This window comes from Branchiostoma lanceolatum, chromosome 3 (assembly GCF_035083965.1).
Source record: "Branchiostoma lanceolatum isolate klBraLanc5 chromosome 3, klBraLanc5.hap2, whole genome shotgun sequence".
Lineage (NCBI taxonomy): Eukaryota > Metazoa > Chordata > Leptocardii > Amphioxiformes > Branchiostomatidae > Branchiostoma > Branchiostoma lanceolatum.
In genome coordinates this window covers 32,386,228-32,398,758 of record NC_089724.1, presented here as the reverse complement: position 1 = coordinate 32,398,758, position 12,531 = coordinate 32,386,228, and the positions used below count along the sequence as shown (strand labels likewise).

The 12,531-nt window shown below is 39.8% G+C and overlaps 1 long non-coding RNA gene across 1 annotated transcript; it reads right to left on the bottom strand.

Moving 5' to 3' along the window:
- Window positions 1-7,141: 7,141 nt before the first annotated feature.
- On the bottom strand, window positions 7,142-11,950 carry LOC136431455 (uncharacterized). Its single transcript, XR_010755070.1, has 4 exons — window positions 11,563-11,950; window positions 9,202-9,295; window positions 8,078-8,204; window positions 7,142-7,250 (listed from the first exon to the last, which is right to left on the bottom strand). It is a non-coding gene; the product is annotated as an uncharacterized lncRNA (long non-coding RNA).
- Window positions 11,951-12,531: the final 581 nt, after the last annotated feature.

Genomic DNA, 12,531 nt, shown 5'->3' with positions numbered 1-12,531 from the left:
AAATAGCGTTTTCTAGTCGGAAAAATCCATTTGAGTAGCCCAAAGCTCTTCATACACAGCCCCGGGTCGACTTCGAAAACCTGTGTGTAAATCGGGCCTAACAGGTGTGGTGTTCAGCACCAAGGACAGGTGTGATCGTTTATGGTTAGTATTCAATATAAGCTTGTGTGTGTATCTAAATAGTGTTCAGCACCAAGGACAGGTCGCGGGCTTGTGCATGTGTGGAAAACTGGCCAAATTGAATCTTTTCTGTCATAAACTGTATAATCGGCCTTTATTGGAAAATTAAGAAACAATCAACATCCTTCTTCATAGATGAAAAGTATCTTCAGCTAAAGTGCCTATTTGTCATGAATCAAAAGCGTCATCTAGCATTCATTACTAATGCAGCAATTATCTACCAGCATAGATGCTTGAGCTTCATTGTCATGGATCAAAAGGGTCGCCTAGCAATCGTCACCAGTACTGCAACTATTTACCATCAAAGAGGCATGGTGTCAATAAGAGCTGAGCTTTGTTCTCATGGATCAAAAGTGTTGCCTAGAAATCCTTACTAGTACTGCAATTATTTACTATCATAGGGGCGTTGTCCTCATGGATCAAAAGCGTGGCTAGCAATGTTAACTACAGGTGCACTGGTAGAAAGTGGTTATATGGGTATGTAGGACAAGCATATGTTTGTGTCTGTGTGTGCGAGTATTTGTGTACGTGGAGGAAGAAGCGTTAAGCCCTACTGTTCTATCATTATTCTAAATATTGAAATAATAAACTCACAAGCACTAGAAGCTATAAAAAAAGTACATATTTTGCTGTGGTCGAGGATCAAAAGTGTCGGCTCGCAATGTTTACTAGAACAGCAACAGTTTGATTTTAGACGTCGCTCTGTTGAAAAACACAAAATCAACAAGAGTTCAGAAACCTCGTACCTCCATGAAATATTTTGAGACTTTGTAGATTTATTGTTTTCTCTTGTCTCATTGATGATACCAATAAGGTTGTATTTAGCATAGTCAATATTAAATGGCGGTCTTCTCTATCAAAACTAGAGTTCGGCGATCCTATACCTTCGCCGAATGGTGTTAACTTGTATGAAAGATGTGTTTGTTATGGATTGCATACTTAATGTATTGTGATGTTCACCTTCATTTAACTTCCGAATGCAAGAATCTAATTACCGTCATTTACAACTTTGGAGTCATAGCATTTTCTCATCAATTAAGCAAATTATGTCCTTATTAACATAATCGATATATCAATCGGGTTTCCTCTCTATGTCACAGTTCTCAGTTCATATGTCTATATGAAAAGCATTGCCCACATGTTGACACCATATGGCCAGCCAGTCACTGTCCATATGGTGTCCTCGTATATAGGTGTCCTCGTAAATAGGTCGTCATCCCAAAAATAGCACATTGAAAGGAATTTCAACTTTTCCTCATTAATTATGTTAAGGAGGGCCTGGTTTGCATAGAATACATCTCATTATGTTAATCATCACTAAACGTTTCTACCAGCCCCCCAAAAAATTAAATCCACCAAACCCTGCTTGAGTTAAACTCCTCCAAAATCTAGATAAAAAATACCCCCTGTAGTACCGTAGGAACCTTCCAGAAGACCCATTTTCGAACTTGACCTTTGTTTTCCCTACCCGAAACAACCTGCTAAATTTCATCACGGTTCATTTAATTTCTCTCGAGTTATGCCACAAACAAACAAACCTACAAACAAAAAAGGTCCACTGCAGCACCAAAAGAACCCCCCCCAGAAGACCCATCTTCAAACTTGACCTTCGTCTCCTCAACAGAAACTTTCCTACCAAAAATCACAAACATCCGTCCATGGCATCAAGAGTTATATCGCCAACACCATCACTCCACAAATCCCGACCAAAAATATACCCTTCTGCCAACGGCGAAGGCAATTACTTATATACTAGTAGTATGTATGAATGTCCTTTCCTTTGACAGAATACCATGTTTATATTTCATCATAAAGCATTTACGACTTGAACATTTACATAATCAATGCACTGCGATGAACACAATTTCCACCATATACTACAAAGAAACTATGGCACTTAAGCTTTAATTAAGTAAATTATGGCGTTATCTACATAATTGGTATATCTGCAGATGTTCCACCTGCCATATATTACATATGTCATATGTATAAAAGAAAACACTACAACTATAGATTTTCCAATCAATTATGCAAATTAAGCCCTAATATTAGTCATGATTTGCAAATCAATGTGTACGTTTATGTCTAAGCTACCTACATACATAGTATTATGGAAATCCGTCGTTCCTGTATTCAGTTATTCTCCTTGAAAGATTTTAAAAACACAGCCCCTGCAGTCCAGAGCAAGTTCCCAAACCTACACTACGCGTCCCTTACATCAAAAGCTGTCTGCTACAAAAAATCAAGACCATATCAAGCAAGCAAACACTCACATAGATTAGGGAGTTGTCTGCGTAAAAGCCAGAAATATTTCATTGGTATACTGAACATACAGGCACATACATACATGCACGTGTGTATGATCTCAAAGCAGATCTTCCGGTGGCAGAGTCGTTATATACGCAAAAATATTGCGCAGTTCTAGTAAATATTGTGGCGTCGTGTGGCATAATGGTTAAAACAAAACAGGGGGACCCGAGTTCGATCCCGGGCTGCCCCTAGACATGTCTGGACATGCGCCCCGACGTTGTGCCCTTGGGAAAGGCGCTTAACACAACTTTCCTAACTTCACTCAAGTGTAAATGAGTACCTAGCTCATCTAGAGTTAGGGATGTCCCTCGGATAGGATGTTAAATGGAGGTCCCGTGTTTGGGGAGAACCGCACCCCGCGCACTTAACAGAATTCACCACACCTTTCGAAAAAGAGTAGGGGCATGCCCCGGTGTGCGATGGTCCAAATCCTTCTGTCTGGAGTTAGTAATTCACTACAAATCACCCGGATGGAGGCCTGGCGAACCTCCGTGTCGTATCAGCCATACGGTGATTTATACCATTCACACGGACGGGAGACCTTGTGCATCCCCGTCTTGTATGACAGCCAACGAAAGGGTATGTCACCCCGTAAAGGGTGGTATAACTCCGTCGTCGCGAATGCACGTCGACTGATGATGCTAGGAGACGCTATTGATCCATGGGCAGACGATTTTTCACTGATTCAGAAAGATGTTGCTTGACTGATTTTTTGGCGTTCAAAACAAGGATCAGTCATTCAGTACACGACGAAACGGTAGTTTTACACTCAAGCGATCTGTCCTTGGTGCTGAACAGTATATAGATACACGGACGCGCGCGCACATACCCCCCCACACGTACACACATTTATTTGAACAACAAGAATAAAACACAATACGATAAAAAAAAGATGAAAACAGAGCAGGAGGAAGGAAAAAGCGTATATAGCTTATACTAGGCCCTCCTCCTCTATACTAATAAAAATTTATTATAATCAATAGATAATATAGCAAAGTGATACATAGAATATGATAACGATATATGATAATCAAATAATAAATGGTGTTAATCAAAAGATAAGTTAAACTGAACATAGATGTATTGCTCGTTCTCATTTAAATGTACACATTTTGTAACTTCCATTACCGTTTGAAGTAAGACGTTCCTGACATTAAGATATGCCACATATTAGGAGCCAAACTGTCGTTTTTAAAAGCCAGAAAAGTTTTAAGTCGTCAAAAAACGACAGTTTGGCACTTTATATGTGGCATATCTTAACGTAAGAAACGTCTTTCTTCAAACGGTAACGGAAGTTACAAAATGTGTACATTTAAATGAGAACGAGCGGTATGTGACTACTACAGGGGGCTAGGATGGCTTTAAATATGAGATGAGTTTTCAGGGCACTTTTAAGTTCAACGTCAGAAAAGAGAAGATTGTTGTAAGACTGGTCCATTCCAAGTCACCGAGAGGGTTTTTCAATAATATTTGTAATAATTTTGAATTATTTCTAATAAAAGAATATCGAGTGATCGGATCAGATCTGAGTGACAATAGTTTTTTTCTAAAAGATTGGATATAAAAATGTTAATTTATTTGAATTCAATTAGATGATTTATAATTTAAAAATCTCTTTATTTGGAATGATTTCCAAACATCTAGAGTCCATTCCAAGTCACCGCAAGGGTTTTATAATAATAATAATTGTAATGGTTTTGAACAAAATTCTGATAAAAGAATATCTGACTGACAATGGTTCTATTTTCTAAAAGATTGAATATAGAAATATGAATTTATTTGAATTCAATTAGATAATTTAGAAATATTTTGAAAGTAACTGCACAAAAATCTCTTTATTTAGAATAATATCTAAACATCTATGTGATTCTTTCACTTTTACAAATATTTACAAAAAATGGTTGAAAATGGTTAACAATGGTAGAATGGTGATTGCCCCCATAAAAGTAGGTGCTAACCCGCCCCTCTGTCTGCTTTTGTACATCTTTAGATTTCACTGCAGGACACTGCTTAGTCCTTTGTGGAAACCATTCTTCCCTGTACTTCGTAAGGATGTGTGAATTGATTTCTTCTCAGCCCTTTGACCTATTTATAAAAATGTTATAGATAATGGTAAAGAATGGTAAGAAATTGTGAAAACTGTAATGGTAGAATGCTGTTACCATTATGTAGAAACTGTTTGAAATGTCATATTCCATATCATGAATATTTCTAAAGTTTCAGAAAACTTCAGAAATATTTATGAAGTTGAAATCACATTCAAAATCTTTCAAAAGTATCAAATAGCTTACACAAATAATAACAATAAATTGAACATATTTTTAAATTATGACAATACCAACCCTTGCGGTGACTTGGAAAGACTCTATATGATTCTTTGACTTTTAGAAATATTTACAAAAAATGGTAGAAAATGGTAGATAATGGTTGAATGGTGATTGCCCCCATAAAAGTAGGTGCTAATCCGGCCCTTCTGTCTGCTTTTGTACATCTTTAGATTTCACTGCAGGACACTGTTTGGCCCTTTGTAGACATCATTTGTCCCTATGTACTTCGCAGGATGTATAAATTACTTACTTTCCAGCCCTCTGACCCATTTATGAAAATGTTACAAATAATGGTAAAAAATGGTAAGAAATGGTTGAAAATGGTAAATAATGGTAGAATGCTGTTACCACTATTTAGAAACTATTGTAAATACATATTCCACATTATGAATAATTCTAAGGTTTTAGAAAACCAGAGAAATGTTTAGAAAGTTGAAGTCAAATTCAAAATATTTCAAAAGTATCAATTGTCTTACTCAAATAATTACAATAGATTGAAAATAATTCTAAACTAGAGTTCCACGACCTCATACCTTCGCCAAATGATTTTAACCTTTATGATTGACGTATTAGGAGTGTTTCTCATCAATTATAAATCATACCAGTTGATTGTCTTAAAATATAACATGTCCAAAGTATGAGCTAACAAATTATGAGCTTAGCACGGAAGGTTATGCTAATACTTATCATCAATTATGCAAATGAGGCCCAAATTTGATTCAACGATGTTCACATTCACATAACTTCCCGATGCCACAAAAAAAGTATTAAATGTATGAAATTGCCGTCATTTGCCGGTGTGGAATTATAGATGTTACTCATTTAGTATGCAAATTAGGCCCACATTTGCATAGTTTCTATCATCAACGTTCCTCTCTTCCTCAGTTACAATTTGAATAGTCATATCATGGAACAAAGCGGATTTTTAACGTTGCCTCATTAATCATGCAAATTAGAATCTGATTTGCATAATTATCGTCCAATCATACTAAGCATCACACAAGCTATCGACAACCAAAAATCATGACTATCCATCAAGGCCATCTTGTTATAGTATTTTCTCATTAATTATGAAAATGAGGTCTTCATTTGCATAGTTCATATCAATTGATATTTCTCTCTTCCTCAATTACATATGTCACATGTTTCAGAGTCCTATCATGTAATTTGGCGGATGTATAAACTTTCCTCATTAATTATGCAAATTAGATACTGATTTGCATAAGAAGTATCTAATCATGTATATCATCACTCAAGCTATCTACTTACCAAAAAGCATTACCATCCATCAAACCCTTCTTGAGTTATTCCCTTTCAAAGTCAGACGCAAAACCTGCTCCTGCAGTTAAAAAAAAAGCTGCTAGGGGGCCCAAACCCATACCACTTACTCTCTGTCCAAAGATCTATCTACCACTTAAAAATCAGTTCCATAGCATGTCCAGAACACGAGATATCAAAACAGGCAGTTCCGCTGCAGTACCATAAGAAGCCGCTAGAGGGCCCAAAGTTTATTGACATCGTGAAATATAGGAGCCGTGTGTGAGCGAAATTCAGAAGCAGTTGCTATCCTTGTGAATTTCTTTTGGAGAGTTACATGTATAAGAGGATGTAGACTTATATGGCAGGCGCATCCCCAAACTATGTTACAGTAAGTCAAATAAGGCTGTTGTATATATTTGTGAAAGTCTTTTGAGGGATGGTGTATTTGATTTTCGCAATAACACCAATTGTCTTAGCAATTTTTGGCGACGCCTCAGGGGCGGAGCCGTTTGTATAGTGCTGGGATCAAATTTGGAAGAATTCTAAATATTCCACGCACGCATTCCCCAGGGAATTGGTTTTTGACAATGCCTTGCGGGAACGGCGTTTGCAGTTGTCGGGGAGGAACTCAAATCTAATGCGTCAAGCACAGGAAAGGCGGTAGTTTTTACATGTACTATTACAGCATTTTGCCGATGTTTTGATAAGCTTTTACTTCTACAATATAGAATTATGGTTTGGCAGGGTATGTTGCAATGTAGATCATGATACAATGTCACAGCTTTTCATCCATATTTTTGTTTTGACTTGTTACAATAAATGATTTTATGTTTCGACATGTACCTGATACAGGTTCTTTCAGATGCTCTCTGAAGACTATAGCTAACATCTAAAGGGATAAAGAAAGGACGCAGAGACAAGGTCTCTCCAACATTGGGCATGTTGTGTATGAGAGTTTTTATCTATTTGTGTTTCATTTGTTTTTGTTATGTGCTATTTCATTGTGTGTGTTTTTTGTTTGTTTTTTTCATTTTGCTTTCGCAATTATCCCAGTGCGATGGTCCTTCATTCAATGTTTCTCCTTGGTGAATGTTATCGTCGCACACTCCAATTCTTCTACGATGATTCCTTATGCAGTCTGAAGGTAGCCATGACGAAGTTCACCTGCGGGCACTAAGAGAGAAAAGGGCATAAATAAATCAATGCTATTAACCTGTTTGTCACAATATGGTCTGTGCAGCTATGCTCTTCCCCTGTATGAACACGATTCAAGGATTTGTTGGTTTCACATCCATGTATATACAACGTGTTTGAGCCGATGATTTTCACAGAATGCAAGAGAGCGCAAGAGAGCGCAAATCGTAAAGAAAGGTTTAAAGTTATATGTTTGTCAGTCATTAAGGAAAGACCTTAAAGGGACACAACATATAGAACTGCATATTGCTCAGATTAACAAAGACGACAGAAACACTATTGTCTATTAGGGGTGGGTACCGGTACAGAAAATTCAGGTCAGGTCCAGGTCCAGAGGGTCAGGTCCAGGTCCGGACCTGGACCTGATTATAGTAGTGTGGCAGTACACCATATTTTGGCGAGTGATTTACTTGATTGCAAGTATGCATGTGTCGGACAATAACGCCATGTCTGGAACGATATAATTTTTTTAGGTTCGCACTGTCTTAAAATTAACTGTACTCGCCTCTCCATGTGTTGACTCATCCTTCAGGTGTTTCTAGATATGATTCACAGCTAACATCTTCGAAAAAGAGCAACCACGACTCGTTAAATCTGCTGTTTTGTATTTTCTTAGACCAGTAACATTATTATATTTCATTATGTGACCGCCTGCTGGTAGTCTTGTACTGTGAATTTTCTGATCGGTCCAAAGTCCGGTCCACTGATTTTACCGGACCGTTTTTTTTGGACCGGTCCACACAGAAAAACCGGTTTTGTACCGTACACGGTACCGGTACCCACCCCTATTGTCTATGTTGGCTTACCGCTGTAAGGCATCGATGTTCACGTTGTCCTATAGGCGACGGGCAGGGGATAGAAGAAGACAGTAGAACATAGCGTGTCCCTGGATACAGTGGTCCTGGGTCCTCGCTGCACTGCGTGTGAGGTTTACTGAAAATGCAAGAGAAATATACACCCGGGACCAGGGTCTCCTGGGCTGTTACTGGCCATCCAGGGCCAGAATTCAGGGCCTGACCTGAAGAAGGGAAACAGCCCGTTACTGGAATATCCAATCTCGACAGATGAGTCCTGTCGAAGAGGAGCGAATATATGGTAGGTACGACCGGAAAATCCCGGCGGAGCATGACGTTGTGTAGATAAAACGTTAACCATAATTTCGATTTCCTCTTACACGGTGAAAAATATAACAGATGCGGTAACTGGTACACAGGAACTGAGCCAGAGAAACATGAGCCAGTCATCATCGACACTATTTATTACTTGATCATACAATCCAATACTTGGAATTTGGACCACATGTGCAGTTGGCGAACTTTTTACTGATTGAACTTATCAACACAGCCAACTAGAATAGAAAAACAACTGCAATATGGGCACCGTTACAAAAGAAGACTTGGAAGTACAAATTGACAACGACTATAGCCCACTAACCTAACAACATCAACGCAACGCCCCTGCAGACAAATAAATGCGTTCGGTGCCTTCCAAAACGTGAAGAAACTTTTCTTGGTGGAACCAATAATCAAGACAGCTAGGATAGAAATAAGAACTGCTACATGGGCACCGTTACAAAAAGAGGACTTACAACAAGTACAAATTGAAAACAACTATAGCCCACTAAACGTTAGCCTAATACTACAACACAAAGCCTTACAAAACTTGCAGTTAATCACCAATCACCATACATTCGGTACCAGGTAAACAAATAAAAGATGTGCTGCGAAATATTATTGATTGAAGCAAGGACATTATATAATGTCCTTGATTGAAGACAACATCATGTCATCGAACAACAAGAGGGAAATGTCTGAACCGATGATTTCAAAACGACCAAATTCTGTCACCGAAACTCTGTAGACATTAGGAAGTTAATAACCGTTGATAGCGATAACATCTAAAATGCCCGACAACGGTTTCACTTACTTACCATGGTCGAAGCAGTTTTCTATGCTGTGCGGCCCCAGAATCCGTATACAATATGCCTTTCTGGTCCTGGGCCCTCGCTGCTCGTGTGCGGTTTACTGAAAATAGAAGAAAACAGACGCCTAGGGAACACGGTCTTTTGTCCGTTATATTACTGATCATTGCTGGCCGTCCGTAAACAACATGCCTTTCTAATCGTAATGCTACAGAGAACTCGCCCAAAATTTTCCACAACCACTGAAAACTAGCGAAAAAAATACTTTAGCACCGACATATAGTGTTAAACTTTACCAGACGGAATAGCGGCAGGTATTTGGCAGCTTTATAGGGCGTGTCGTCCAAGGTCGATCTCAAGTTACTTATAGTATCTAACGGCCGGCGCTTTCACCACCGATCGACAATGCGGTGTTGACTATCATCCGAGCAGCAAATTACAAAACTCGGTTACACAACGGATCATGATCGAGTCGGGTCGACGAAACTTACAAGCAAAAAAAACAAAACACATACAACGAGGACACATACAACGAGGACATTATACGTCGCTAGTATAGCATGAACAGCAGCACAAAACGCCAATACAAAATACCCACAGAGAAATACGGAACACAAATACGCCATCATATATAGATACTCAACGGACAGACGCACACCTTGACCACATAGAAATACGAAATACATAAACACGCACTGATATGTACATGAACAGAACAGAGACAACACGCTCGATTTGTTTTGGCGAAACGAACAACTCAACCACAAACGCAACACAATTGCTACTTACAAAACTAGCAAAACATAACCTACGAAATTTAACAGTAGTTCTCCCAACGTAACAACCTGGTATCATAACATTGAGCATCATGTCGTCGATAAAAACAGCTCTGGAACCTCTAGAGTTAACAGTACAAGATGGTTGGTCAAACGTCGAACATAATTTCAGATATAGTCGTCACCCAGTTAGGGCCCACCCGTAGCCCGTCACTAGTTGGCAAAACAAACAGTATCTATCATTTACTCAATCACCAGTAGCAGGCAGTGGGTGAATCGTAGCAATCATGGATGTCCCGACATTGACAACATGCCGAAAATGTTTCATTTGGTCAGTAAAAGAACGGTCGAATAACCGGGACAAAAACTCAACAACCACAAGAAAAATCAACTCCTTCGATTGGAACACGATTGGGAAAAGAAATACTAGAGAAGATGCTACATGTACACTTAGTCTCAGTCATAAATCAGGCCCCCAACGACAGACAAAAGTAACTCATGATGAAGTACTCAACTGGTATTGTCATGTGAGGTGAAAACAGGTACGCAGGGTTCAGCCAGCATACGTCAATCAAATGGGTGGAGATTTCTAGAACACCGACCTTACGACATGTACGAACAAAGATGGTTTGTAACCACATGTGTCTAGCCGGAGGTAGGATAAGAGTGCACAGTACACAACAATTGCCCAGGCGGGATGGTCTAGCCGGAACCAGCCATATGGAAAAATATGTGGGAGTATGTCACAGAGGCCACCTCTAATTTTCCATCCATTCTTCAAGGCACGGGTAAGTGCAACGGAACATTAAAAAAAGGACGACCACATCAAGAAAACAAAGTTACACCAGAACACCAAAAAGTCAACAAACAACTATTGAAGGAGACTGCTGTAGTCCTCTATAGAAACTTGCTAACTGTACGAGTCGGACCATGTCTCTATTCTATGACATTCCCTTTCAGTGAAAGTTTCACCCTGACATGACGGCCTTCGTCGGCCCAAGGTGGAGATACAATATGCACGGTTCAATTTGTTGTACAACTAGCGCTCAAAACGTGGTTTGACGAGACGAAAACACCAATCGAGGGAAATTTAACGAACAGAAACAGATACTAGTACATACGAATTTGAACAGAGCATCGACATCACACCTACGAACATGGAATAAAATGTTTCCAGTCCAAGGAAACATTGCTAGCTCTATTACACGGATATCGAAAGAAAACCGGACAAGACAGACACCAAGCCTACCAGCCTGGAGCCTACAGCGAGGAACAGACATGACAGAGGAGAGGCAAAACGCATCCCGGGACCCACTCTCTACACAATCCTTGTTTCTCTCTCACGACTCCCCGTACACAAACACCTAGATTCTCCCCCTCCCAGCCACAAGCCCCGAGACTAGTATATCTCACAACCCTTCCGATTAGTAGAGATTGGCAGGTCGTGGTAAGTCATAGTTTTCAATTCGTAAAATTCAATACCAGGTACAAATAGATGCTTTCTATTCTTAAATGTAGAAAACCTACAAGTTCCAAGCCAGAGAAACACAAGATAAAAAGAAGTTAAACGTACGAAAAGTTTTCAAGAACTTACCTTGAAAGAATTCTGGGGCTCCACCTACGATCGCTGGCACACAAGCCCGTGCGAGTTTTCCCCCGTCCCGACGACGTGCCTCGGGGGCCCAGTCCACGGTCTTGTCGGGCTGCCCGGCGGGCCCGCTTGGCAGCGCGCCCCTGCATGCCAAAGATGAGCTCACGGTGTGGGATTTCGAAGGTAATGTAAGGCAGGACTGGAATGCTGAGATTGTGGGGAGGTTTTTATAACAGAGCGTACAATCTATCAAATGTGGGAGGGATTATGTAATTAAATCACACGACTGGTTGGTTAAAACGTGAGGTTGAATTTGAATATTTAGATCAGATTGATTCCTCAAAACGCTGAACGCAGCACCCTACGGTAAAACTAGGTCAACATTGTTTGTTTGGATGACCCTTAATTGACCTCAGTCGGCCACCTTGTTCTGCAGGGGTCGTCTGCCAGGGGCTGTCCGAAAATAGCACTGTCGGTCGAACCGCAGGTCACCGTAGAACGCTTTATTTTCTTTCTTACGGCGTTTGCCGCGGCACGATTTGACCCCGTTGCATGGGTGTAAACAACCGCCCGTCGTGCAGCAAAAAGACCTCGGACCTACATAATGTTTATACTTTTTCACATCTACAGGATCTGCCCAACACAACCAAGTAGATATTTCGTGTACAGCAAATTGTCAGCGAGCGCTGTGGCTTTCGAAACATTGATAATTTTTGGTCAGTATATTTGTGCGTGTAATTTTGACGGTTTACTCGGATCCAACTAGATAGTTACATCGCGTGATAGTCCATTTCCTAACCTTTAAATTGATACCAAAGTCCCTTGGATAATTTTAGGGGAACCTGTTTTGCCCCCCAAAAAACGAACAACAGGTCAATTTGCGTCTTATTCTGAAGGAGAAAACAAACACGATGTACTTTCACCATGCTTTACAGAACTCAAAACATATCTAATGGCATTGGTCAACTTGCA